The sequence below is a fragment of the Solanum tuberosum genome, unplaced genomic scaffold, assembly GCF_000226075.1.
Source record: "Solanum tuberosum cultivar DM 1-3 516 R44 unplaced genomic scaffold, SolTub_3.0 scf00081, whole genome shotgun sequence".
Classification (NCBI taxonomy): domain Eukaryota; kingdom Viridiplantae; phylum Streptophyta; class Magnoliopsida; order Solanales; family Solanaceae; genus Solanum; species Solanum tuberosum.
Window position 1 is genome coordinate 277,327 of NW_006239008.1, and position 27,178 is coordinate 304,504.

General features: G+C 36.6%; 1 pseudogene; it reads right to left on the reverse strand.

Annotated features, from left to right (window-relative positions):
• Positions 1–8,210: 8,210 nt before the first annotated feature.
• On the reverse strand, positions 8,211–13,321 carry LOC107060443 (uncharacterized; annotated as a pseudogene).
• Positions 13,322–27,178: the final 13,857 nt, after the last annotated feature.

Sequence of the window (27,178 nt, forward strand, 5' to 3'; positions counted from 1 at the left end):
GAGTCTCGCCGGATCATGCAACGCTTTGGAGTGCAACTCAGCACATTTGCGCTTAAGGGTTTGATCATCAGCTTGTTTGGACTCATAGATTGAAGTCCTGGACCTAACATCTTCCCCACTTTCAAACTCAGATGTAGTGAGGTGGGTAGAGTAGACACCATGTTGTTGGAGCTGGAGCTGCTCGGACTAGGCTCCGCAGGTTGTTTGCCCTTACCTTGACCACTTGTCTTAGTGGGTCGAGGTCTCGTAGATCTTGGAGGTGCAACCTCTGCAACAATTTCTACTCCTTTTGCCCTTTTTGTTGTTAAGGGCCCTTAACTGGAACTTTTGACCTGGCCATATTTGTCAAAACAAGTAAACAACCGAATTTGGTTGAAAAAGGTTAGTAAAATATCACGATTCAAAAGTGCAGGAAAACTCGCCAATCAACTTAGCGAGTCACCGAAGTCAATCGGCGAGCTTCAGAGAGCTCACCAAAAATTACAGAATAAAATATCATAATTTCAGCACAAAACGGCGAGGTAAAAGGTCATTCAGCGAGTCGACGAACCTAATCGGTAAGGCAATAGTAGCTCGCTGATTTTTATAGAGTAAATCCTAATATCTGGGCTTTAAAAAGGTGAGGCCAAAGACATTCGGTGAGTCGCCGAGTCAACTCGGCGAGCACATGCGTATCCCCAAAAATTACAGAATCAAACATCAATATTTTAGGGCAAAAAGGGCGATGAATGGAGTCAGTCGGTGAACCATTGAGTCATTCGGCGAGCTCGACTAACTCACCAAATGGCCCATCGTGCCAAAATTTTACCATGACTCCCAATTCTCAACGCTCAATCTACGATAACCAAATCAAAGTCTCATTCTACGCAATTCAAGACTAGCCCATACCACAACTTACCTGGTTTGCCCTTAAGAACGACGTAACCCGATCCATCATTGGGAAAATTTAAGTTGTTTAGAGCAATTTGAGTTACTCAAACTTCATCCACACCAAAATCAATTGCGGAACCACCATTTAAACAATTTAAACCCGAAACTTAAAGTTAATTAGGCCAAACACAAAATCTAACATGCTTGATTACCCAACAATATTCAATTATCGACTAAACACACAAAGATACACATTAGATCCATCAAATACACAAACATGCTTAGATTACGACATGATATTAAGGTTAATTTAGGACACCAACTTCAGAAGTAGATAAGGAAACAATGAGGGCAAAAGCAAAAGCGAGCAAGGCAAATAACTCCAATCACACAATGACACTCACACAAAAATTCATTAAGAACTGAGATCTAATATGAAGTTGAGAGAGTTCAAGAGTTGAAAATTTCAAAATATGGAGAGATTTTGAATTTAAAATGGTTGAAAGCTTTTGACCCTTCAGTTTGCGCCTCAGTCAACGAGGTTCATTAATGTCGTTGATCCACTCGGTGATGTGCCGAACTAATTTTTGTCCGCTGAACTTTCTAGAACTCCAACCCTTTGGTTGATCAACAAGGGAGATCAACATCAGGCTCGCCAAACCATTCAATGTTTCACCGAGTGGGTTTAGAGCTCGCCCTTCAACCTATTTCTCCCAAACTTCGAATTTTCAGCCTGCACATCTAACAAACGTTATTCACATGCTGAAAAGTAAAAACTTGGGTTGTCTCCCATGAAGAACCTTATTTAACGTAATGGGACGACGTAGTCATGGGATGATGTAGTCATGGGATCATGTCTAATTTTTCAGGTTCAACAAAGTATCACTTGGGAGCCCCCCCTTTTGCCTTGGATTTAAATGAGCCGAGATCTGACCCATATCTATTTCCAACTGCTTAATGGATACCGAGTGGGATGTGACCGTTTGGTTAGGGGAAGAGACGTGATCTTTCATTTCCTTTAGCGCCTTGTCCAATCCTTTTACATTGTTTAGAATACGAGCAAGCATATCCTCGGTTCAGAAATTTTGAGGATCAACCCTTGGTTCTTTCGACGTTTGACGCTCATGGAGAGGTACATAGTGATCTTTGTCACCATCCCGATCCATCCAATTTGCACCACGGTCACGCCATTCACTATCTCGATCTCTCCAACCATCATCCCGATCTCTATTCCAACCTTGATTCCCACCCAGTCTTGGATAATTCGGATGAGAACCCCCCGCTTGGTTTGTCAAGAAATGCACTTCTTCATTGTACATAGCCTCAAAGTGTGCTTCATCAGGATTTATACCACTATTAATTCCGACTGAATTCACAACCTTGCAGTCACTTCCCATGACATGTTTTGTCAATAGGTCCATTTGGGCCATGCTTTCATCTCGCTCCTAGTTCTTTTCTAGTTGTTCCTTTGTCACCCCAAAGTTCAAATGAGACACATGATCTTCTCTAGTGTACCATGCACGATTTATTTTTGTCATTTCATCAAGAAGAGTGGATGCTATGTCAAACAGTTGTCTCATGATTCCGCCTCAGATGAGCTGATCTGCCACACCTTTGTTGACCGTGTCGAGGCTCCGGTAAAAGTAGTGCAATAACACGTTGTCCAGTAGCCCGTGAGTTGGACATTGGAGCATCAACTTTTGGAACCTTAACCATGTATCATGGATAGGTTCACCATCAACTTGGTGGAAGTTCTGAATATTATCCCTCAACTTAACCATCTTTGAAGGAGGGAAAAACCTTTCATAAAACGAATCAGTGAGCTCCTCCCAAGAAGTAATTAAATCCCTTGGTAGTTCAGTCAACCACTTCGTTGCTTCCCCCATAAGAGAAAACGGAAACAAACGAAGTCGGACTGACTCTTGAGTGTTTTTGAAAGAGAACATCCCACATACATCCACAAAGTTTTGGATGTGGTCATGAGGGTCCTCATGAGCGAGTTCTCAAAAGAGACCCTTCATTTGCAACAACTGCAACATTGTGCTGGTCACATAAAACACCGCATTGCCCACAGTCAGAGGCAATTAGATATCACGTGCACTTCCCAACCGATCCTCATTGACATCATGCAAATTCCTGATGTCATCGTTGTTCCCAAGTTGGCTGGCATTTCTCCCATTTACACTCATTTGTTCACTTGTTTTAGAGAAGCCAACAAAGAACACAAATAAGATAATTCAACTACAACAAAATCAGTTCACAACTAAACTTCAATAAACGAATTCTAAACACTACTCCCCGGTAGCGGTGCCATTTTTGATAACGCTCAACTACACTTCATCCAATTCTAAGTGTAGGTGGTCGCTAACAAGCATAAACCCAACTAAGAGTTAAGGTCGATCCTACAGGGAGTGATACAGTAGAGAATTCGATCAAGAGGTAAAATGGTGTCCTAATTATTTGTAGAGGTAACACATTCACTATAATTGTTGCTCCCCAATATACACGCAAGTATATGTGGTCGCGCAAGTAATATAGATTCTTAAAGAACGAGTTATCGTTCCCAAAGGACTTATGATTAATTTATATTAGACACTCAATTCTACAAATAAAAGTAAAAGTAACTGTTTAAGAGATTGTGATGATTGTCAACTACTAATAATTATGCACTAAATAAAAGTAACCAATTGTGAACGACTTTAATATGATGTTTCAAGCAAGTAAAAGGCAATTCCAGGGCTGCAGCATATACTGAATCTCATGTATCATATTATCAGCTTAGAACTAATTTCAGTTGTCAAGTTACTGGTTTACAAGGTTAATTGTATGAGTCGGGTTCTACACCTCTAGTCGCCTACTCCAATTAGTTGTCTAACTACATCGTTGAGCGGGCATAAACAGACTAATTGGCGAGCATTTATATTTCATCCTGTTTCGTAACCAAGCAAGTTGTTCGTCTGGGTATCACTCCTAAACACAAATCACCTCAATCAAATGGGTCGATCAAGCTCTCTATATTCTCTGGTCTATCTAACCTCTCCTCTCCCGATTTTAAGATTAGACAATATATTTATCTTATGGTGATCAAACATAAAATACTAAAACAAGAATATAGAAGTAACTTATAATGACAACCAAGAATTAATTCAAAAAGCCTTTAATAATCAACAATCCATTCAAAGCTACAGCCCCAGAACAAGGGCGTTTAGCCACTCATGCTATTATAAAACCACAAAATACAATTGTTCATGCGATTTCCGGAAAATAGAAGAGTTAGAAGATCAAAACCTATTACAAACGTGAATACTTGCTCTTGCACACCTAATAAAAGTTGAACCCTAACAATGGAGCCCTAAGGGTTTATTTATAATGGTAGGAAAATTAGAGCCAAAGTCTATTACAATTAGGAATCCTTTTTTTACACTTTTAAGCTGGAAAAGTTGGGATCCCACTGGCGTGTCGCGCCTCTCATCGCGCCCAGACTTCACCTCTGAAGTTTCCATCTTGGCGCTTCGCGCCTCTCAGAGCTCTTGAGAACGGCCCCAGAATGTTGGGCCTTGGTGCGTTACGCCTCTCAGAGCGCCTGAGAAAGGCCATTGAATGTTTGCCCTTGGCGTCTCACGCCTGGCCCTGGGGCCTTCATCCTTAGCCGTTTTTCATGCTATCTTGCATCTGTTTTCTTCAATTTGACTCGAATTTCCTTGAGAGTTCCTAAAATCTCTAATCATATGTATTAGTGCATAATCATAGCAAGTATAACAAAATCAAGCTAATAGACTCAAAATCATTCATTACTTCAATCAATTCATGAGCACATATTGACAACTTAGGCATATAAATACGCCTAAGATCACCACCCCACACTTAGAGTTTTGTTTTTCCTCAAACAATCTTTAGACTATCAACTCTTTTTTCACAACCCTTGGACTTATCAACCCACCTTAAAATCAACCAAACATTTAAAATCATGATCATATAGTTCACAAAGGATGCACACTTCACAACTTTTACACCAAGTTACAACACATGCTCAAAGAATGACTCTTTTAATATTTTTCCGGGCCAATGCAAATTCATACAAACACACCAATTAGATAATCCTACACATGCCATGAATGCCCACACTTATTCTTGTTTAGTAAGCCCTTTCACTCGAGCAATCACAATATCAACAAGGCCTATTTTTCAAACAATCAACTCATTCTCACAAAAGAGGTTCTTAGTTCTCTCAACATACCATAAGCTTGCCCATAGTGTATTTTTACTTTCACATTATATTTCTCAAGGAATCAAGATGACTTTCATTTGATTGTAATGTCGGCTTAAGGTAAGGGAGGGAATATTTAGGAATCATTTTAGTGACTACACCTACCTAATGCACATGTCATTATTTTGCCAACAATCTCCTTCATATATTTTCTTTCCTCCTAGTACACACTTCATGCCTATTTACCCCATTTTTGTAGCTCCATCTCTGTCTTTCATTTATTTATATACATTTTTTTTCTTTTCATGCCTTTGCACTAGCCACCCTCACTCTATATTTTAAAGTCCGGGTAAGGTACATATTATCCTTGATAGGACCAGGGCCAATGTTTAGAACATATTTCTGAAATAGCCATCCTGAATTGAGTTGAGGTGCACATTGTCACTAAGGACCAGGGACAAAACATAGTTTTTACTTCTCTTTTTCTTTTCCACACAATTTAGCATTTCACCCTTTCTTATATCAACCAACAATTTTCAACCCTTATTCTTAACATAGTGCATTAAGGATTTTTTTTGGATCAAAAGAACTTGGTATCAAGAAAATGGGTTTCAGCTTATCATTCGGCTTATCAACAAACAAGGCTAAAGGCTCAATTGGGCTTCACTAGGGATAATTTCAATGGTAGGCATACAAGTATAGTCAAGAATTGGTTAATTCAAAGAAACGCCTCAATCACATTCCCTAATTCATACAAGCTACTCATTCAACACACACAAGGAAAGTTCTAGATATCAAGTTAAGCAAGAACCAAACAACACTCACCACACATGGCATCATGACACATATAGGGATATATCAACTAACATGCTCATACAACTTGCATTACAGTATTACTACACAATTAAGCCCATTTTAAAAATATTTTTTAGTCAAACTAAGAACACATGCTTGTTACAAGGTTAACATTCTATTGCACTTCTCAAATTGTGACTACCCATGACGTTGGCTAACTTTTTTGGACATAGTTTCAAAAGACCAAGGTTGGTTTCTCAATCCTACTCCTCTATGTGACTAATTTTCCCTTAAGACGGTCGTCATCCATCCAACATTGGGAACTGTCACTCTTATGACGACTTAAAGACTCAATAAAGCAGTAAACTAGTCCTAGTCGGTTCAAAGGGACAACCCTCAGTAAAAGTACCAAAAACAAATGTTGAGGGAACCCAATTTTTTTTTAAAAATTTAACTAAAAACTAACACTAGAATTGTTAAAGCAGTAAACAATTATATACAACAGAGACATATTACCCACCCTACACTTTAAAAATAACCACCGTCCTCAGTGCACAGTTAAAGCAAAGTATAGAGTTAGGAATACTCCCTCGGGTCTCTAGGCCTCGTCGTCACCGCCATTGAACACCATCAAGGCATTCACCTCCTCATCTACAACATCATCCTCCTCATCATCCATCGCCTCATCAGCTGTAGCCTCATCATCATCCAAAGGCTCCAAAAATATGGGACCAGTCCTGCATAAGGATGCTTCACTCTCGGTCAAAGGGTAGCGATCTGCCAGGTTTTCCATCTCCTCATTTGTAACCGGGCATCCTCCGATCCACAGCTGCAGCTCTGCCATACCGAACATTCTTGCCATGACACTGTCATCACGGGCTTGCCTCTCTAGGCAGACAAGATAGTTCCATAAGACGTGTTTAGTGCCTTTGTTCGAGTCACATCAACTAACTTACCCGTTAGATCCGGGTGAAAAGCAATAGTTAGGTCCACAACCTTTTCCTCAATACCCTGGGTCCTCAAAAAACGGGTTATCAAACCCCCATAGCAAAACCTCCATCTCATATTGTTCCTAAATTTCATCATGTTCTGTCTTAGAATTGCCCTTACATTAATGGGTATCCCATTCATCAGCATATAAACCAACACCACCCTATCCCTCGTCACCTCTGTTAGATGTTTTGCGGGTAGCAGCACACTACACATTATCTTTAACCACACCCTAACAACTTGATTGAAATTAGCAAAGTGAAGGGTGTTATGCCTCCCAATATCCTTGCTACGCTCCCACCTAGCCGTGGACTCTACCCCATATAATGTATGTCGGATATCCCTATAAGGAGGTTTATCCTTCAATTTATTAAAGTCATCAGAATCACAATTTGGGGTCCCCAAAAATTCATTTAGTATCGTAGCACTGAACTTCACATCCTTACCTCTAATAGGAACAATTTTATACTTAGTTTCAGTGAGCCAATTTGCATAAAATTGACAAACTAAAGACAAAATACAATCTCCCGGATGATAAAAAATAAATCTCTGCCCCAACTCAAGCATAGTTTGATAAATAACAGGAAATTGAGACTGCAACCTTACCTCATGGACGTACTCATCGCCCATATACTTCGGTTCGTGCTGACACTCAAACCATTCCCAACCATACAGCTCCACCGCCTTTTTCCCAAATTTCCTGATTGGTTCACGATTAGATGACCCGGATGTTTCACCCTTCCTACTCCGCTTAGAACCATCCACATTCTTTGCTTTTGGAGCCATCCCTACCTGTTAATAAGAGAAAAGTGGAGAAAAGAAATAAGATTAGAAAAAAGGGGGGGGGGTCGGTTATGGCAGTGGTGGGGGAAGAAAACAAGAAAAAAAAATTGAGGGAGAAAGAATAAAGATGGTGTTGGATTTGTGGGTGAAAAGGGTGTTATAGTAGGTGAGGGGAAGAATGAGAGTTGGTTTTAGAAAAGAGAAAGGTTTTGAGCGGGTGTTAATGGAGGAAGGTGGAGAGTAATGGAGGAAGAAAAAGAGGAGTTGGAGAGTATATTGGGGGGTTGGGCGGTTTTTAGGAGAATAGGGAAAGAATTTGGGATTTGGGCGGTTATAAGGGTAGTGGGTCGGGTTTGACCGGGTGAAAACTCGGTTACAAGTAATGAAAAAGCCTATCTAGCTAAAACTAATAATTAAAAGTGCTTCCTAAAGTCTAGGAATTGAAACTATGCTAAAACAATAAAAATCAAAATTTCAAAAATGAACTACATATCTATTACATATTGTTCACGGGTTGCCTCCCATGTAGCGCTTAATTTAACGGCGCGGTACAACGCAGCTTGGATCATTCATCATTTAGCTCAAGAGCCTCCCGATCATGATCCGAATACTCACCAAAGTAGTGTTTCACCCTTTGCCCATAGACCAAGAACGTAAGGCCAGTCTTACCTTTAAGTTCAACAGCCCCATGTTGTGTCATTCTTACAACTTCGAACGGACCCATCCATTTAGACCTTAGTTTTCCGTGGAATAACCTTAATCTAGAGTTAAAGAGTAGTACCTTTTCCCCCAGAGTGAAAGTACGCGCAACTATGTGCTTGTCATGCCACCTCTTCACCTTTTCTTTGTAAAGTTTGGCATTCTCATATGCGTGGAGACTAAACTCTTCAAGTTCATGTAACTGATTCACTCTCATTTTATCGGCTAGCTCGGGGTCCAAATTCAACCTCTTAATTGCCCAATAAGCTTGATGTTCTAATTCCACCAGAAAATGACATGCTTTCCCAAATACTATGTGATAGGGAGAAGTCCTTATGGGTGTCTTGTACCTAGTTCTATATGCCCACAACACATCATCTAACTTCTCATACCAATCTTCCCTCTGCACATTTACCATTTTCTGTAAAATTTGCTTCACCTCTCTATTCGACACCTCCACTTGGCCACTCGTTTGAGGATGGTAAGCTGTAGCAACCTTATGCCGAACACCATACTTAGCAAGAAGATTTTTAACTAGATGGTAAATGAAATGCTTACCTCCATCACTTATGATTTCTCTTGGAGTGCCAAAGTGAGTGAAGATGTGCTTTTTGATGAACTTTATCACCACCCTTTAATCATTTGAAGGAAGAGCGACAGCCTCAACCCATTTACTCACATAATCCACAACCACAAAGAATGTATTAGTTTCCACTAAATGGCGGGAAGGGACCCATGAAGTCAATACCCCACACATAGAATATTTCCACCTCCAAAATGTTACCTAGCGGCATCTCATGTCTTATTGAAATAGTACCCAACCTTTGGCATTTATCGCAACCCTTCACAAAAGCAATAGAATCTTTAAATAACGAGGGCCAAAAGAAACCAGATTGTAGTACCTTATGAGCAGTGCACTCTCCTCCGTGGTGACCTCCATATGGGCTAGCATGACAACTTTTGAGCACTTTGTGAACCTCTTACTCCGGAATGCATGTTCTCACTACCCGATCCACATCTTGCTTGAACAAGAACGGTTCATCCCAGATGTAGAACTTAGCATCATGATTTAGCTTTTTCTTTTGTTGGTCTGTTGCCCCCGTAGGATATTCTCCACTTAATATTAAATTCACAATGTCTACATACCATGGCACTTGAGAGATATCTAATTCCATCAATTGTTCATCCGAAAACTCTTCCCAGATTTGCTCACCTTCATTCACATGGGAAAAATCCTCCAACCTAGACAAGTGATCAGCTATTTGATTTTCAGTACCTTTCCTATCTTTGATCTCAAGGTCAAATTCTTGGAGAAGCAATATCCATCGAATAAGCCTTGGTTTAGCATCCTTCTTGTTGAATATGTACCTAATAGCTGCATGGTCAGTAAAAACAATCACTTTAGTACCTACTTAATATGATCTGAACTTGTCAAAGGCGAACACTAGAGCTAGCATCTCCTTCTCAGTCACTGTGTAATTAGCTTGTGTAGAGTCAAGGGTCTTGCTTGCATAATAGATCGAGTGGAACACTTTATTCTTTCTTTGTCCCAACACTGCACCCACTGCTACGTCGCTTGCATCACACATGAGTTCAACTGGTAGTCCCCAATCAGGAGCAATTAAGATGGGAGCCTAAATTAAGTTCCTCTTCAACATCTCAAAAACTTTCAAGCACATCTCATCAAAGTCAAACTTCACCTCCTTCTCCAAAAGACTGCACATAGGTCTTGCAATCTTAGAAAAATCCTTGATGAATTGCCTGTAAAAACCTGCATGACCAAGAAACTACGCACCCCTTTAACAGAAATGGAAGGGGGCAATATTTCAATAACTTCTACCTTGGCCTTATCAACCTCTAAACCTGACTTAGATACCTTGTGTCCCAACACTATCCCCTCTCTAACAAAAAAATGACACTTTTCCCAGCTTAGAACTAAGTTAGTGTCCTTACATCTAGGAAGTACTTTATCAAGATTCCGAAGACATACCTCAAAAGACTTCCCAAAGACGGAGAAATCATCCATGAACACCTCTACAAAATCTTCCACCATATCGTGAAAAATGGCCATCATACACCTTTGAAAAGTCACTGGTGCATTGCAAAGTCCGAATGGCATGCGTTTGAAAGCATAGGTACCATAAGGACAAGTGAACGTGGTCTTTTCCTGATCCTCGGGGGCCAATTACGATCTGCTTGTAACCGAAATACCCATCTAAGAAACAATAGTACTCTTGCCCTGCTAGTCGGTCAAGCATCTGATCAATGAAGGGAACGGGATAGTGATCTTTCCGGGTGGCATCATTTAGTTTCTGGTAATCCATACAAATTCTCCACTCGGCCACTGTTCTAGTAGGAATTAACTCATTCTTTTCGTTTCTTACCACTATCATACCTCCCTTCTTGGGAACACATTGTACCGGACTTACCCACTTACTATTAGAGATCGGGTACACAATTCCAGCATCTAGCCACTTTATGATTTCCTTTCTTACCACTTCTTTCATCAAAGGTTAGCCGACGTTGATGTTGTGCACTTGGTTTGTGAACCTCTTCCATGTAAATTTTGTACGTACATAATGCCGGACTTATCCCATGAATATCAGCCATCTGCCATACAATTACTTTCTTCCTCCGCTTTAAGATCCTTAGTGCCGCATCAACCTGTAATTCAGACAACTCTGTAGAAAGTATAACATGCAAAGTTTCGTTAGTACCAAAATAAGCATACTTGAGGTAAGCCGACAATGTTTTCAGTTCCATCTTGGGGGCTTCTTCGATGGAGGGTTTGGGTAGTGGCCCTAACTCACGATCTAATGGCTCCACTTTATACCTGTGAGCCTCTACGATTGCCAGATTTAAACATGTCTCTATCTCTTGGGCCTCGGTATCCCCATCTACCTCACAACCCACACTCTTTCTAAAGGATCTTCGGGCACAACTACTTGTGATTCTACTATGTGATCAACCACAGTAATAACAGACAATTCTTCATAAATAGAAGGCAATTTTAAAGCGAGGTAAACATCGAATACCTCAAGTTTATCATGTGCCCTCATGGTTAACTGACCAACTGCTATATCAATCAATGCCCTACCCGTGGCCAAGAATGGACGTCCTAAAATGAATAGAACTTCAAAATTAGGTTCAAAATCTAAGACCACAAAATGTACAAGAAAAATCAATAAACCTACTTGAACTAACACATCTTCTACCACCCCCTATGGCCTAGCAATGGATCTATCAGCGAGTTAGAGAATAATAGTGGTTCGTTTTGGACTACCCAACCTAAGCTTTTGATAAAATGACAAGGGCATCAGATTTATACTTTCCCCCAAATCACACAACCCGCGGGCATGAACACTTTGCCCAATTGTATTTTGTACAGTAAAACTACCTGGATCTTTTAACTTTTTGGGCAGTCTATTTTGGATCCTAGAGCTGCACTCCTCAGTAAGTGCTACAGTTTCACACTCCGTGAGCCCTCTTCTTGCTAGCCACAATGTCCTTCACGTATTTAGCATACTTCGGGGTACCCTACAAAATGTCAACCAAAGGCAGATTAATGTGAACCTGTTTAAGAAGAGAGAGAAACTTACCGAAGCATTCATCTTCATTCTGTTTTTTGAGCCTTTGTGGAAATGGAGGTGGTAATTTCTTTTGAGGAATGGGTACCTCAACCTTGGATCTTTTTACTACCTCTTCCATTTTCTTTTCTTTGGTACTTGCCTCAGTATCTCTCTTCTTTGGAGCTAGTTCCTCTAATTGTAACCCACTTCTAGTACTTACCGCATACAATTGTTTTGGGTTGGGTTCAGTATCACCGGGCATCCCACCTTGGGGATGGAAGTTTAGAGAATTAGCTAATTGCTCAACTTGTTTCTCTAAACTCATTTGGGACATTTGGATGTTTCTGATGTTCTCATCCTGCTTATCTATTCTAACATTTATTTTGGTCCCTATTTCAGTCATGAGCTTTTGGAGTAGCTCTTCATTGGTCATCCCCCCTTTTGGTGCACTAGGATTTGCTCCTTGGTTAGGATTTTGGTATTTTTGCCTAGCCGTTTGAGAACGGTATTGGTTAGCCCCTTGCCCCTGATTTTGGTTTCGGTTCCCATCCCATGAGAAGTTAGGATGGTTCCTCCAACTAGGGTTGTAAGTGTTACCATAATTTTACTAAACTCAACCCCTTTGTGCATTACCCAAATAGTTTATGGAATTCGGGTTTGCCTCACATTGCTCGGTTTCATGAGCTCCACTACCACATACCCCACACCAATTTGATTCCTGTTGTACCATATTAACCGATGCTTGATTTAAGGACATCTGTTTCAAATGCATGGCTATATTGTATTGCATCGCATCTAATTTGGCATTTATGGCGGTGGCTTGATCTACATCTAAAATTCATGCGGCCCTTTGGGTTGTGGTTTTAGGCATTTCCCCCTCATACCCTGGGTTCCCTTCGGAGAGTCTATCGAGTAAGTCGAACAACTCTTCACATGTTTTAGCTAGGTCCTGTCCACCTGCTGCACTATTAAGAAGCACACGAGCATTATAATCTAAACCCTCAAAGAAAGTGTGAGCAAGTACCTCATTAGTTTGCATTTGGTGCGGGCAAGCATTCAACATTTATTTGAAACAAGCCCATGCTTGGTACATGTTCTCTCCCTGGTTTTGAGTAAAGCTTAATATCTCACTCCTCAGCTTAGTGGTTTTCTTGGATGGGAAGAATCGACTCAAGAACTTCTTTGCTAGATAATCCCAGGTAGTGATGGAGTTTGGTGTCTCAGAATCTAACCAACGCCTTGCGGCTCCTAACAATGAGTATGGGAACAACGTCAGCCTCACATAGTCCGATGAGACTCCAGTTGGGATGTATGTATCAGTAATATCTATAAAGTTTCTAAGGTGGATTTGAGGATCCTCGTGGAGGAGACCCGTGAATTTCCCATTAGAATGGAGGAGTTGTACCATGCCTTGCTTCAGTTCAAATCTACCCCCGGTGGAAGTTTCCTAATACTAGATGCCAAATTCGCTATGAGTGGGATTGCCACATCACGAATGGGCCTTGCGGGTACTACAGGGGGTACCTCTTGGTTATTCAAGTTCTCTTGGTTGTTCAGATTCTCTGGGTTATTCATGTTGTCTTGGTTATTCTCATCATTGTTCCCCCTAAGACCTAACCCCAATTCTCCTTGACGTCCTTGATTCATTTTTTTGCTCTGGCGTAAAACTATTTTGGGTTCGTTGTAAGGTTCGATAAATTCTCCTTTTCGAGCCAGACCTGAAAGTCAAGTGCCTGTAATAAACAAGCTAAGATCAAGTAATTAATACCTGAATATTCTAATTGTAGACTTAAGAAGATCGAATATAAATCAATTTCTAAGTCCCCGACAGCGGCGCCAAAAACTTGTTGCTCCGCAATAAACACGCAAGTGTACGTGGTCGCACAAGTAATATAAATTCTTAAAGAACGAGTTATCGTTCCCAAGGGACTTATGATTAATTTATATTAGACACTCAATTCTACAAATAAAAGTAAAAGTAACCATTTAAGAGATTGTGATGATTGTTAACTACTAATAATTATGCACTAAATAAAAGTAACCAATTGTGAACGACTTTAATATGATGTTTCAAGCAAGTAAAAGGCAATTCCAGGGCTGCAACATAAACTGAATCTCATGTATCATATTATCAACTTAGAACTAATTTCAGTTGTCAAGTTAATGGTTTACAGGGTTAATTGTATGAGTCAGGTTATACACCTCTAGTCTCCTACTCTAGTTAGTTGTCTAACTACATCGTTGAGCGGGCATAAACAGACTAATTGGCAAGCATTTATATTTCATCCTGTTTCGTAACCAAGCAAGTTGTTCGTCTGGGCGTCACTCCTAAACACAAATCACCTCAATCAAATGGGTCGATCGAGCTCTCTATATTCTCTGGTTTATCTAACCTCTCCTCTCCAAATTTTCAGATTAGACAATATATTTATCTTATGTTGATCAAGCATAAAATACTAAAACAAGAATATAGAAGTAACTTATAATGACAACCAAAAATTAATTCACGAACCTTAAATAATCAACATTCAATCTGTAGCTACAGCCACAGAACTAGGGCGTTTAGCCACTCATAATATTCGAAAACCACAAAATACAATTGTTCATGCGATTTCCAGAAAATAGAAGAGTTAGAAGATCAAAACCTATTACAAACGTGAATACTTGCTCTTGCACACCCAATAAAATTCAAACCCTAACAATGGAGCCCTAAGGGTCTATTTATAATGGTAGGAAAATTAGAGCCAAAGTCTATTACAATTAGGAATCCTTTTTTTACACTTTTAAGCTGGAAAAGTCAGGATCCCACTGGCGTGTCACGCCTCTCATCGCGCCTAGACTTAACCTATGAAGTTTCCATCTTGGCGCGTCGCACCTTTCAGAGCGCCTGATAACGGCCCCAGAATGTTGGGCTTGGAGCGTTGCGTCACTCAGAGTTCCTGAGAAAGGCCTCTGAATGTTGGCCCTTGGCGCCTCGCACCTAGCAGTGCGCCTGGCCCTAGGACCTTCATCCTTAGCCGTTTTTCATGCTCTCTTGCATCTCTTTTCTTCAATTTGATTCCAATTTCCTTGAGAGTTCCTGAAATCTTTAATCACATGTATTTGTGCATAATCATAGCAAGTATAACAAAATCAAGCTAATAGACTCAAGATCATTCATTACTTCAATCCATTCATCGACAAATATTGACAACTTAGGCATATAAATATGCCTAAGATCAATAATAAAGCAAATCACAAAGTTTCAATGATTAATATCGAATAGGGGGATTTGGGCAACCAATTTTCAACAACTAAAATGGGAAGTGAACAAGTAGAGATTGGTCCGTAGGAGTTTGATAAGTTTAATGCTAAATTCACGTAATAGGTGATTAGTAGTTATTCAAAGATATTGAATCTCAATAGGTAGGCTAGGTTTTAAGTGCAATAGCCATTTCTCAATCTACTTTTGCATTTCTAGCAAGTTTTTTCGAACCTCAACAAGCAAAACACTATCAAACAACCCAATTCCTTAATTAATCCACTCTTTCAAGCTAGATTTGTAAGAATGCAATCAAACTCACTTTCTCAAGCTAGATTCTTAAAGATGCAATCAATACAACTATCAACCAATAATTCAACTCTTATACCTCTTTCTCAAGTAAGTATAGAGCACTAGGCTAGAATTGCATTTGGAAAACCAATTCCTCAATTAAAACTTGAACAATTAATTGAATCCACTTCAAAACAACAATAAAATTAGTAACTAACAACACCCATTAGCTAATTAACGCATTCAACTACATAATCACACACCCAAGGAAAGGCGTTTTAGCCAAGCATAGTGAAAAACCAGAAATCTTTACCAATTAAGTTTTCCATCTGATTTGACAACAATCTGCAATTCCCAAATGCTGAAATTTAATCTAAAAATCTCATAATATCTAAATCTCTACTCTATAATGTAAAAACAATGTTCTAGAATGTAAAAACTCAAAAACCCAGAAGTAAACAATTTGGGAACTCCTTCTCTTCTTTTTAAAATTGCATTTGTACATTCTCAAAATTTCAACACAGAGTCAACTCATCGAGGTAAGTAAGGTTTGCCGACCAGTTCGCCGCACAACCGAGTTGCTCCTCTTCTCGCCACTTTGGCATGACTTTTTCATCAAAGCATTCTGTAACTTTCGGCGAGCCAAGTCATCATCGCCGATCTCTTGGGTATGTCACCAAATCGCTTGTATGCTCACCAAGTTAGTTTCATCCACGGGATAGTATGCTAGAACATTAGGCGAGTTGAAGGTCCACTCGGCAAGTCGCTGAGTGGCTTTGAAGGGTACCAACTTCTCTTTCCTTCAACTTTTCAATTTTTTCGCTCCTTTTTGCCTCGTAATGTCCTTGCCTTGTTCTTTAGCCTCCATTACTACAGATCAACATTTTAACATCAGTTATGAGCATCAAATAGGCATTGAAGACACTAAATCCTCGAATATAAGCCCAAAATGAGTAGAAATCCATGACTCATCACCCTCCCCTCCCTTTTTTTAATCACGACGCTCATCTCAAATTAAAGCTTATTGTATAGTACTAACCACAAAAATGAATATAATTGCTCACATATTATACTACCTTACGACCACTAGATAAAATTAAGAAATACTCACTCACTAAGAACTCATAACAAGTAGTCAATCATTCTCTCTCTATATAGATACTTAAAGTTTACCATAATATTTCCTTTCACAACTTAAGTACTACTTACCCAATCACTACACATCATTGCCTAATTAGTTTCTATAACCCTTTGAATACCATGAGGCTCTCCCTTAAATATTATAAACCTATGGTAGATCTCTCACCTCATGAATACTCCTACCCTTCTATTCAACACTTGGTCGTTATTAACACATTGACATATCATCATAAACTCCATTCTAGTAAAAGTATACTCTAACTTATCCTAACTAGTAACTATTCCTCCACCCTCTATCATGAACTCCATACAAGATTATTCTTCCTTAGTCTACACGAACTTGTCACTTCATATTCTACCTATAGGGGAAACTCCCCATTAATAACTTATTGGGTGCATGACTGCAATAATATAATCTACCTCATAACTATCTCCCTTTCTTAGATTACTATACCTCTCCATAGAAACTTTTAACTCTGGGTGCTTCTACTACTACTACTACTTATCACATTGCAACTCATACTATCTTTCGGGGAAAAAAATTACCACCCAAACATTCTAAAATACACTTCCCTCATAAGGGTTGTACTTGAAACAAGGTTTAGAGGAGAGAGTTTGCAAGTACATCTCGCTCTTTGCTCGAATGCACGATTCACATGACTAAGAGTGCTTTCTTTCGAATAAGAACACTTAAACACACTCACAGGTTTCTCTCAAACCCCTCCGAAGTCTCATGACTTTCTCAAGATTTTTTTGCTGTAAGTTACCCATCAATAAGGATTTGACTTTGATTTTAAACCAACTAGAGTTTGAGGGGTTGTCGAATGTATCTGAGAAACACACGAGTTCGTATAAGTTCTTTATGACATAATTCTATTTCACAATTTAGAGTATGAAAGAAGGGAAACTTTTTTGAAATGTCTATAGTCCCTCATTTATAGAAGTGGGGCCCTCTCAATAATAAATAAGATCCTTCTGTCATGGCTTAATAGACACCCTAGGACACTTGAACTCTGTGCTCTAATACCAAGTTTCTCACGACCTGAGCCTACACCCTGGACGTGGCTTGCACTCGAGAGCAATTACTGATCCCCAAGCGATCCCTCATCCTAGCTGACTACTAGAGGAAGACTAATTCGAGCATACATAAACATAAAACTGAAAGAAATGTTTAATCAACAATGTATTAAATCTCAAAACTCTCTGAATACTCTGAGTATTAAACATAAGTTTTAAAGAAAACCTTTGAAACTAAAAGACTCTCTAAGAATGTCTATCTATCTACGAAGCCTCTAATATTTAAGATAGGTGTCGGGACAAGAGCCACCACGCCTCAAAACAACTAAACTGAAAGTAAATGTGAAGTCCTCTAAAATACATGGAGGCTCACCAAAAGCTAACTGGAGTGTAGAGTGATCTCAACGAATCGCCTATTGATGATCCTGAACACGTGTATCTGCATAATAAAAGGATTCAAGTCAAATGACATCAGTACATTTGAATATACGAGTAATATAAATGAAGTAAAAAATAACTGAATGAAAGACTACAATAGGTTAAAAATAAGCCCAATTGAATGTAAAGAATTACTGAAACGAAATCATTTAAACTTTACAAAAAATACTTACTCATCTCTGAAACTCAACATAATAAGTGATATATAAAATACCTTAACTTTATTTAGGAGATTCTCTAACCGACAACCATCACTATGATCTACGTGATGACACAATGTCTCACCCACACTGCCAAAACTATCATATACCTTATTGGGTTATAGAACACCTCAACTAAGTTAATCCACTAAGCTCTGTCCGAAGGCATTAAGGATTCATCTAAAAAGTATGATCCTTTACCCATGTTGGAATACATGGTTTATGAAGATTTTGAGTTGTCTAAACTCATCCCCATATCAGTGCTCAATACTACTACCAATAATACACTCATGCTCAATTGTATAAAACATACTCTTTCTCTAGTTTGAAATAATTGCTCAAAATATCCTGTTAAAAGAGGTAACAACTCTATAATATCTCTAAACTCATAAACTTGTTTAGAAATCAAAGTTTCTCTTTTCTCAAAATAAAACTGTCTTTCTTCATGTAAAATGAAACATTTGGGATGTACTTAGTTTCCTTATACTCTTTCTCCAACTCTTTATTTCATCAAAGACTCAATTTAAAACACAATTGTTGGCTTTAAAAGATTCTCAAAATTTATAACGCAAAATGAGGTTCATGCTGAAATATAGACATGAAAGAATCAACTCAAGGATCTCAATAACAGTATAGGAAACTCAATACTCAGAACTCAAGAACTCAAGAACTCAAGAACTTAGAACTCAACGATACTACTCATCTCAAGAACACTCAATTCGTAGGGTTCATGCTGAAATATAGACATGAACAAATCAACTCAAGAATCTTAATGCATAACATATGGAAATTCAATCATTAGGAATATAATTTTTTTTAAAAGAATAAGAATTCAAGAACTCAAAATTACTTAATAAAAGCTCTTGAACTTTTCTCTTAAACTCACTTTAGTTTTGAGCATGCTTTAATATATGTGATTAGGATATGCCGGAATTTTCAAAGGTAAATGGAGCATATAGGAGCTAATACAGAGAATGGAAACGTGGGCTTAACTTAAAGGAACATGCGTCGGATGAAACATAGAAGGGATGGTCCAGGCGACCCCTGGCGCATTGCTAGTGCAGGGCGCCAGGCATAAAACTTAAGCCCCATATTTGGAGTGCACTGATGGTGCAGTGTGGCAGGCCCAAAACTTCAGGGAGCCATCTTTAGCGCCTTCGTGGTACTCCGCCCCATACCTTTGCCCAGCGACCTGACAGATTTCCAAGCTAAAATTAGGACCCCAACTAGTTTAGAATTGGAAAAATTTCTCCTAAACTCTTCTTAATTCTCAAACCCAACACGAATACAAAGAAATTTGATACAATTCCTTTGGAAACATAACTTCACCAAAGATCAACAAAACAAAAGAATAAAAACTTCCATTGTTAAAGAATTGAACTCAATATCAAGAACTACGAATGGACCATTTAGATATAATGATTTCTTGACTAAATCGAGATGTAGGTCGTGATGACGAACAAGTCCAACACTATGAGAAGACTTACATACCTGGAAAGAACAATGGTTCTTGGTGAGAATTGTTGGAAACTTGAAGACTCTTGGAACCTAGTTTTTTCACCTCTTGGAACATTGTTTTATTTCCACTAAGTGTAAAAGAACGTGAAAAGATGGTTTAACACCGATTAGACCCCTTATTTGGGTGAAAAGAAACATGGCTTAGGTTTATAAGGTATGGGAAAAGACCAAATTCCCCCTCTAAAAACGATTGAGGTTCCTTAAAAGAGAGGCTTCACCAAAACAGGCATAACTTTTTACTCTTAGCTCGAAATTAAGCAAACTTGACGGCGTTGGAAAAAGGACTCAAAGAATATTAATTTGATAAGACATGGGCCATATAATTCTATTTGTGCTCAGAGATATGATTGTTTGAAGTTTACCTAAGAAAAATCTCATATAGAAACTATCACGACCCGAGCCTACACCCTAGATTGTTTAAAAGAATCTCAAAAAGTATAACGCAAAATAAGTTTCATGCTGAAATATAGACATGAAAAAATCAACTCAAGGATCTCAATAACAATATCGAAAACTCATGAACTCACAACTCAACGATACTACGTTTCTCATGAATACTCAATTAATAGGGTTCATGCTGAAATATAGACATGATCCAATCAACTCAAAAATCATAATGCATAACATATAGCAATTCAATAATTAGGAATAGAATTTCAAAAAGAATCAGGAACCCAAGAACTCAAAATCAACTCATCTCAAGAATACTCAAATCTAGGGATATAATTCTAGATTACTCTTTTACTGATCTGAAAAAGTAGATGTAGGGTGTGATGACGATCTAGTCCAACACAATGATATCCTTACATACCTAGAAGAATACAGTTCTTGAAGAATCTTGAATATGAACTTGATTAGAAGCCTTGAAATCCTAGCTTAAAGGTAAACAATCAAGAAAAACTTTCTTGAGATTCTTGAATTACTTTCTTAAAATCTCTATGGCCAAGAATTATGATTTTCATTAGTGATTAATAGTTGTATAGAGGAATTTGAGTTGGAAAAAATGAAATTCTTGGAGAAAGACTTACCTTGAAGAAGAATCTTGAAAAAGATTGAAAGAATCTTGAATGGAGTCTTCTACTTTGATTTTTCCTTAGGGTTTGAAAGAGAAGAGAATGATGGATTAAGAGATGAAATTTGATTGTTTTGGGTCGTTAATTATTCAATAAATTCGTTTAGGGTTTTCTTACAGGTAAAAAGACAAAAAAGACCCTTTTTAATGTTTTACCGTCGGCTAATTCATCACTACAGTGTATCAGGTTACTAAAATGGTCATAACTTTTTACTCAAAACTCGGATGGTTGAGAAATTTGTGGTGTTGGAAAAAAGATTCAAATATCTATAATTTGATAGGTTATGGACCACATAACTTTTTATATTCTAAGAGATATAGTTATTTGAAGTTGACCTAAAGAGAATCCTACATTTAAACCTAATCAGTAAGGAAACTTTCAACTCAACTTTGTGCTAGGAGTTTCTAGTAACCTTAATTGATACCCAAAATCATTCCCACACTAAAAAATTTACCTTTACACATATGGTTAAATTAAGAATCACCCAATACTACCTTACATGTAAATGAAGAATAGTTCGGGTCTTAACTTAGAATTTTTGGGGGTGTTACAATATCTCCCCCTTGGGATCATTCGTCCTCGAATGACAGTTAAACTGAGAATGGAGGGGAATATAGTTACTATCACTACCTCTCTTGTCTTCTGAGCTTGCCTACTAACATAGGCTGAACTGATTGATACTAATAGTTTTGAAACTGGACTAGAGCACATAAGTCACAAACGATATGAGTTTGAACATAGTCATACTCTATCTGAAATGATTTGATATAAAGCTAGGATATCTGGGAACAAAGTACGAATAGGAATATTATGCCTTGAGTGATATAGCTGATAGATTTGTAGCTTAGAAACACTTCTCAACTATGCTGTTCTTTATTATTACCACACCTCATTGGCTGCAACTCAAAGCTCCCACAAGGTTATACAACTATTCTTACCAAGGTTTGAGTCTAACTGTATGCTCTTACTATATTAGAGCCTAAATCGAAATCACAAAGTACTTAACATAATGTGATTACTCAAATCTAAATCACAAGATTCGGGTTCTATACCTCCATAGGAAATCTCATCGCACGAATATTACTCCTTACTACAACATTCAACCAACCTCGAGTCTTAATCAAGAACCACCTAATGCATCATGCATTCATCTACATGCTACCAACACAACATTCAAGTCTAGTACTGTGACAACTCCATGGACTCCTACTAACTAATCCTTATAAAAATTGCTCATTCTCTCATCACTTCTACCAACTGAAATTTCATGCATTGCTACCATGAAACTGACTTATTACTCATCATAAAACCCTATCTCCTTCTTCCTCCACATTTATAACCTTAGATGGAATAAACAAACCATCAATATCACAATAAGAAATAACATTCCTTTTCTCTATCATCACACAACTATTATCAACAACACCTCTCCCAAAACTAAAAAGTATTAGTGAAAGAACATTAGGGCGAAAAATATAAGCACTATTCATTCGAGATGTCAGATAGAAGAATATGCATGACATAACATTATGTTGCACGCCACTGAGAGTAGTTCATGAATTTGTGAGACTGAACATATTGTTAGACATGATTACTTATATGAATATGTTCATAGCATGAGATTGGTATCCATAACTTTATGGAGTAAGATTGAGATCAACGGGCTAAAGTCTTTACCCCTCATTCTGAAAACTGAGCATAGATGTGAATCTATCTATCTATATCTATATCTATCTATCTATACTACCTTAAAAACATGAACTCCGAAACTAAAAATTAGAATTACTATAATACCCCCAATTAAAAATACTCAATTTAGTTTATTTATTAATTTAATTAATTTTATTATATTGAAAGTAGATACCTTTTCAAATTAAAGGATTGTGACTTTTTCAATGAGTTGTGACTTTTCCAGAGGGTTGTGATTTTTTCGAAGGGTTGTGACTTAATCTAAAGGATTGTGCCTTTTCTTATGAGTTGTGCCTTTTCAAAGGGTTGTGACTTTTTCAATGAGTTGTGACTTTTCCAGAGGGTTGTGATTTTTTCGAAGGGTTGTGACTAATCTAAAGGATTGTGCCTTTTCTTATGAGTTGTGCCTTTTCAAAGGGTTGTGACTTTTCCGATAAGCAGTGATTTTTTCGAAAGATTGTGACTTTTCGGATAAGGCACAATTAACACCTATTAATACTACTATTTGGTGGCTATAAAAAGAGGGGTTTCCTCACACTTTTAAACTACAATTTCTTTAAGTTCTCTATTCTTTTTCTTCTTAAAAAATCTTAAGTGTTATTTGCAAAAGTTGATTAAGTTCAAAATTCAACGAAATTCGAGGTACCTCATAAGAAAAAGTTGGTGAAACAATTGTAGCAAATCATTCATCAATTCAACACTCGTATTTTTTCTTACCGTTTTCATGAGTTAACAGTGACGAAAAATTTATGGGAGAGACAGTAATATTAAACAGATATAATAAAAAGGCATATGATTTAAGTACGATATTTCTTCTTTATTATTTTATATTTTATTCTTTTCCCTTAAACGAATGAGTTTCTTCCTATTTTTTCGAAAACAAAGAGTATCAACGTAGTCCATTGAATTATTAGTTTTGATGTTAAATTCACTATTTCAAAAATCAATTTTTATTTTTTCTTATAAGATGATAACATAGCCATGATAATAATTATTTTTAATAGATATGTACATAAAAATGAACAGAGAATGTAAAGTGTTGGTGGCAAGAGATTTAAATCAAATGGAACACTAGAGTGAATATGGCATGAACATATAGTTTCGTTTTTATTCTTCATTGGCTATGTATTATTCCATATAATTTATTTTTATGTCACAAGATACACTCCTTACTAGCTATATAAAAATAGATAAGAAAAAAGTGATCGATCATAAAATGATCTTAAATCAAATTAATGATTCTATAAATAATACTTTACAATTTATTCATCTATTAATTTTTAATATTGAAAAAATTAAATAATTTATATCATGATACAACTTCTATAAGATACTAGATACTTTCATTATACAACAACTTTATGATATGCATGCTGCAGAAAAAAGGAGAAGACTATTATTCCACAAAGATAAGGTAGAAACTTAATGAAATGAAATATTTTCACCATAGGTGATGTTATTCATATATTAAAATTAATTATTACTACTGAAGTATATATAACCATCATTCATGATAACAACAAAGTTCACATTTTGGTAAAATTACCTCTCTATGATAGCCTTACAAAAATATTAATAGAGTAATAATATTTTGTAAAAGATATGTTGGATATAAAGATAAAATATTGAAATACTTATGGTAATCCTTATTAGTTTCATGCACATACTAAATTTCAAGTATGAATATTTAAGACAAAAATTGTACTTAAATGGTGTATATCATTTATGTTCATAACCTCAAGAGGAAACGCTATTGGTGACATTTTTTGAATAATTTTTTTTTCTATTTTGTTGGTTAGATTTTTTTACAAAATTGAGTGAAGTAAGAAATAATATTATTAAAGAAATATCAGTTTCTCCCATATTGAAACTTTGAGTGTATTTTGAAATGTTTTAATGATATCTGGTCATTTTGATATGAAAATACAAGTAACTCTGTAACAATATGTATTAATAATTTAAAAACACTTGTCCTATGTTCTTTCAATTATAATCTATCTATATATCTATATTACCTTAAAAGCATGAACTCCTAACTTGAATGTTAAATTAATATAGTATCCCTAACTTAGCTGGTGACCTTTTTTGATGAGTTGTGACTTTTCCGATAAGTTGTGACTTTTTTCAAAGGGTTGTGAATTTTTGATGAGTTGTGACTTTTCCAAAGAGTTGTGACTTTTTCAATAAGTTGTGACTTTTTCAAAGGGTTGTGACTTCTCGAAAAGGTAATGACTTTTCAGATAAGACACAAAATATATTTGTTCATACTACCCTTTGTTGACTATAAATAAAGGGGCTTCCTCTCATTTTTCAACCACATTTTTTTTAATCTTCTACTCTTCTTATTCTTGCATTTTAATTTTTTTTGTGTGATTTTTCATGGTTGAGTGAGTTCGAAGTTTAGCGGAATATGAGGTACCACTAGTCTGATGAAGTAAGTCATTCTATCCTAAGAGGGTGTATTCCATAACCTCGAGTACTCGAGGAAAATAATTTTGATGATGCAATAATTATTTTTTTTGCTTAATATATACATTAGTATGTAATGTTCCAATATATGAAGTTAACATGATGTAGTCTAAATTCATTTGTTTTTTGTTAACAATTTCTCTTGTGATGTAAATATATGCTTCTGAATATCTTTTCCAAAATTTAGAGAATTATCACGATTTATTTTTTTATGCTTAAGTCAAAAGAATGACTTTATTTATCAATGTTACTTATGTGATTTAAACTCTCAGGAAGTTTGCTTCAAAATAATTATTACTATATAAACATTGCCCTTTTGTTTTACTTATTTACTATTTCTTAAAATTTCATTATTTTAGACGAAGAAAAGGTCATATGACTTGTAATAATGTCAGTTGAAGTTTGTATTAGTTTAATATTTATTATTTATTTAATAGTTAATTTTATGAAATAAATATTTTCATTAATGTAAATATATATTTATAATTGGGTAGGTATTTGTATTTAAATTAAAGTATTATATATGTCACAAATGTATTATCAAGTTCACAAGATCTTCTAACTTTAAAATATATTATTTTAAAATATTTCGAGTTTTTTTAATAAAAAAACCTCACAACAAATGTGAAAATATGTGAATATATAAAATGTAGTTTTTTCTTTACATGTTCATATGACATCTAAACAATTTAACGTGAAAAACATATGCAAAGCACATCTTGTTAGATGCCAAGACAAATACAAAGCAAATATTGTCTATAAATTAATATTGGTGAGATACGACTAATTACATAATTGAACCTTATCAATTTGAAATAAATATATATATTGCATTTAACTAATAAATTTTTTCATTGACCATCTTCCTAGGTTTGCATGAATAAGATATATATATATATGACGATCCACATTGAATATTCACAAAAAAATCTGTAATATTATTTTTTGCTAAACTTATTGTTCAAATCTCCGCTTAAATAAGCAAATACTATTTACTATAACATATATTTTTGAAATTGGTAATCACGTGAATGCACGTGTCAAAACACTAGTCTCTTTGAAGTGTATGAGCATAGGTCATGAACACAATTCTGATGTAAGAAACATCATCATGATGTTGAATGACTAAAATATGAGGAATACACTAGAGTATGAATGGATTAATGAACCTCTAAAACTCATCCAGAAAACATCACTATCTCATCCTTAACACTTAACTTGGTTTCTCATCTTTTCATATCACCCTTAGGTCTAAAACTAACACTTGAAAACTATGGATCTATTCCCTCAACTCCAAACTAGTCTACATTCCCTTTAATACTCGGGAAAGGCTTGTCTCATGACTACAAAACTCTACATAAGCAGGTACTAAGACTCCTTCTAGGACCTTTTTCGAAGATGCTACTACTAACCTCTTCTCATTGGCTTATAAGGCCGCCTCATTTAAATCTTAAGGAGAAAATAAAATGTTGAACTCATCCTATTCCACATTGATAGCTCAAATACACTATCTAGGCACACATGTAAAATCATTAACTTAATTAGAACCTCGTCTGATTACATACAATCTCGGTACACCTCTTAATGCTCTTGTTACTCTTATGTCTTAGCCACATTTCACTGCCCTTATCTAAAAGTTAGGATCTCTCACTTGTACCACTCGTATTCATTGCAACTAACATCTCAATTCCTCACCTACTCTATGTCAAGTCTACCAGATCAGATCTCAAGACTAACATCATCACCCTCATGTTTCCATTCTCATGACACTCATCTCAAATTCAAGCGTAATGTTTATTACTAATCCCGGATATTAGTATGATTTCTTGCTTACTATACCAACTTACAACTACTAGATTAAATTAAGAAACACTTACCCACTAAGACCTCATGAAAAGTAGTAAATCTTTATCTCACAACCTATTTATTTACAGACTACCATCACATTCCTTTTCACAACTTAAGTACTATTTATCCACTAACTATACATCATTACTAGATTATTCTATAACCCTCTGACCTCATGACTCTCCCAAAAAAAAAAGCCTAGCTTAGATTTATCACCATATGAATACTCTACTCTTTTATTCAACACCTACACTTGGTCGTTACTTACACAATGACACATCATCATAAATCTTTTCTAGTTAACGTTTACTGTAACTCATCCTAACTAGTAACTCTTACTC